Genomic DNA, 4190 nt, shown 5'->3' with positions numbered 1-4190 from the left:
GAAGCTAACTGATTCCTTAGTTCTGACATAATCAATTCATCTTCATGAGTCAAGAACTCAATTTTCTTATTTTGATTACTAATTTTAAGACGATTGGAAATTCCTAAACCTAAACTTGCAACAGACCCAAAGATGCTTAATGCAGCATAAATAAACGGATTTCGTCTTTCTTTATGTTCGTGTCCTACAGTCCACATCAAAATGTCATAAGCCAAAGATCCTGTCTCGTCAGTCTTATTTTTCAATTCATCAGATAGCATCTCTGCAACTTTTAATGTTGATCCAAGCAAACTCTCTGTAGTCAAATGAAAATGTCTTCTATGCAACTCATCCAATGAGGCAGAAAACCTTGAAATGGCGGTTCTTAAGCTAGTGACATCATTCTCTTGAAGAAAAATTGCTTGCATATTCACTTCTACAATTACGTTGGTTGATGTAATAAAAATGTCTTCTTGTCTTTCAACTATAGTGCCATATTTAAAATTTATACTTTTAGTTTTAGACCTCATCCCACACGAGAAAAATGTCTGAGCGAACAATATCACTCCCAACAACAAAAAATTCATCTTGGAAACCTGTAACGAGAAAAATATATGTAATTACTCCTGTATTAAAAAGAAAACTTTTATCACATAAAATAAAAAAAAAATTTCCCTCACTTCTTTTCCTCTCTTTTCCTTTTAATTTCTTATGTGAGCCAATGGTACTATTCTCTCATCCGTGGGTTGGGATACGTTTTGAACTCTAAACCTATTGGCCGTTAATGTTTCCAAAATGTTAAATGGGCCTTCAAACTTAGGTGTTAGTTTATAATTGAGCCCTTTTCGTACATTGATTTGAATATATATGTTATCACCCACGGTATATGTTTTAGTTGGTTTCGCTGTATTATCATGATTCCTTTTCATTATGATTTATGATTCTTCTAAATTCTTTCGAAGGATATCATATCGACTTATACTTGCATTTATACATTCTTTTAAAGGATTTGATAGATTAGTTGTAGGCGTTAATACATGGAAAGGCGTTCTAACTGGGGTACCATACAATGATTCATGCGGTGACATTTTAATTGATATATGATATGAATGATTCAGAGTACTCAGTGCCGCCGGTATTGCAATATCCCAGTTGGGGTCTGATCCCCCTAGTGTTACCCTCAATATATTCAATATCTTCCTATTTGCTCTTTCCACTAGCCCATTCGACTCTGGGTGATATATCATGGTATTTATTTTCTTTATGTTGAGGAATTCACACAATGAGGTAAGAAAGTGATTATTAAATTCACCACCCGAGTCTGAGATTATCATGTGTGGAATTCCATGTTTACAAATGTAACACTCGTAAAACTTCCTAGCGCATTCAATCGCAGTTTTAATTTTAAGCGCTATTAGTTCTGTATATCGAGTTAAAGCATCTACAATTACTAAGAGGTGCTTATTTCCTCTGTCTGACTCGTAAAATCCTGTTAACAAATCTAAATGTATTCTTTCAAAGGGTTGATTGGGCACAGGATAAGCTCCTAGGCTGACAGGTGTTTTCGTATGCCCTTTGTTTTCCTGACATGTGCGACAATTTGCTATGTGTCTTTTTATATTTATAAGCATTGTATGCCAATAAAACAATGATTTGGCTTTCTGTGACATTAATGAGAACCCCGGGTGTCCATGTAATGGATTTGAATGCAACCAATTCAGGACAGTGGAAATAAGTGAGATTGGTACTACTGCCTGATCGTTAGTTACATGTGGTGTATTGCGGGTTTTCCTTGTCACAGTCCTACACAGAATATTATCTTTGATTATATAATTCTGCTGCTTATACTTGATATATTCCTTTTCCTTATGATTGCCTTTCAAAGCATTTATAATTGTTTCTATTTTCTGATCTTTTCTTTGCTCAGTCTGTAACAATTCAGCGCTCCAGCCTAAATCTTCTTGTTCAGATATTGTTTTTACAATAGGCATGGATGTTGATATATCTATTAATTCAGCTAAAGGCTCCGTACAAGATGACACGGGGTTGCGTGATAATGCATCCGCAATGATATTTGCTTTCCCAGGTAAATACCCGATTCTTGCGCCAAAATCTTGAATGATCAAATGCCACCGAGTTCGTTTAGGGCTGTGGTTGAAGCCTTTGAAGAACTCTGTTAGTGGTCTATGGTCAGTAAGAACCTTAACGGGATAACCGTAAGTTATGAACTTAAAATGCACTAGCGAACTAACAATAGCTATCCCTTCCTTGTCTATTACTGCATACTTACTTTCGGAAGTTCTCAATTTTCGAGAATAGAAAGCTATCGGGAAAAATTGTTTATCATATTGCTGAAGCAATACCCCTCCTACTCCTAAGTCTGAGGCGTCTGTTGCAATGAAGAATTCCTTACCGAGGTCAGGAAATTTTAAGATAGGAGAACTACACAGTTCATCTTTCAAAGTATTAAACGCCTGTTGATGTTGCTCAGACCATATGAAATCTACGCCCTTCTTCGTAAGATCAGTTAAAGGAGCGGCTATTATTGAATAGTTGCGTATAAAACGCCTGTAATATCCACTACAACCCAGAAATTGCTGAATTCCCTTGACATTAGTAGGTATGGGAAAATTACGTATAGCCGACACCTTATCATGGACTACTTTAAGACCTTGGCTTGACACCATGAAACCCAAATATATTAATTCTGTTTTGAAAAATTCACACTTACTAATCTTTACCCTTAAGTTATGTTGTCTTAATCTCTGTAGTACTAGTTCTAGCTTACGTAGATATTCTTCTAAGGTGTTGGAAAAGATTACAAGATCATCCATATAGACATGCAATATATCCCCTAACAAGTCTCCAAACACTATGTTAATCATTCTTGTAAATGTTATAGGAGCACAACGTAAACCAAAAGGCATCCGTAAAAATTCATAATGTCCCCTGGCTGTGCTGAAGGCTGTGTATGGGATACTATCTTCTTCTAATGATATCTGGTGAAAGCCTTTAAGTAAGTCCAAACTGGTAAAATATTTATTCTGACCTAACAAAGACAAAATATCGTCAGTACATGGCAATGGGAATCGATCAGGGATCGTTTCCTCGTTTAGACGACGAAAGTCGACGCAGATATGCCATGTTCGATCTTTTTTCGGTACAACTATTAAAGGAAAATTATAAGGGCTGTTTGATTTTCTAATGACTCCTTCCTCTAACATTTTACCTACTTCATCATTTATTTCATTCTGGAACTTCATAGGGAGTCTGTACGAGGGTACATAGATAATTTTCTGCTTGTCCTTTAACCTTATTTGATGCTCGATCACATCTGTTTTTCCTAAGGATCCATCCGTAGTGGAAAAAACATCATGATATTTAGTTAAAAGTTCAAAAATTTTCTGCTGAATTTCTTCGTTTTGAATGTCCTTATTCATCCGCAACTGATTGAGAGTGATTGATTTCAGCAACGGTAGGAATACGATGTTTATAAACTTCTACATCCAAGATATGTTGATTTTTGTGAATTACTAAAGTGTTATTTAAATGATTACAGACTTCGATATTACATTGTTGATGTGAGCCTACTGTATAAATAGCTTGTGTGACAGACAATCCGTTAGTTTTCAAAGTATCGGAAAGGATTAATATTTCAGATCCCGGTAATGTTTTCTTTATTTGCACTATTAAATTCGAAGGTAGGTTTGGTTCGCTAGATTGCGTGCAAAATGATATTACGGGTGAACGAGAATTCTGCTGGGTCGCGTATATTATTTATTTATTAGTGAGACAAGTTATTAGTTCTTCAACGTACGTTACGGTTACATTTGTCGTCTCCTTTTTATCCAAAACTGATTTTAAGGTATTAGAAGACTTATAGAATTTCCCTTTGATATACACGCCGTGCTTGGCAGGAGCTAAGATAATGTTTTGATTTCCCATAGATGGGTATCCTATAATTACAGCTGGATACATATTAATGTTTTTTACAACAACAAATGTATCGGCAAACGTGCGTTTACCGACTCTGAACTGAACATGAGTTATGCCTATGACATTTAATTCACTATTTCCTATACCTGAAAGTCTAATTCCTGATTTTTCAATCGGAAAGTTCGAAAACAACAAATGATGTGTCTTCATATCCATGATATTACGTGGACTACCAGAGTCAAAAAATAACGTAAAGGATTTGTGTTCTAAATTTA

Source organism: Palaemon carinicauda, chromosome 4, assembly GCF_036898095.1.
Source record: "Palaemon carinicauda isolate YSFRI2023 chromosome 4, ASM3689809v2, whole genome shotgun sequence".
NCBI classification, from domain to species: domain Eukaryota; kingdom Metazoa; phylum Arthropoda; class Malacostraca; order Decapoda; family Palaemonidae; genus Palaemon; species Palaemon carinicauda.
This window is presented reverse-complemented; position numbering follows the sequence as displayed.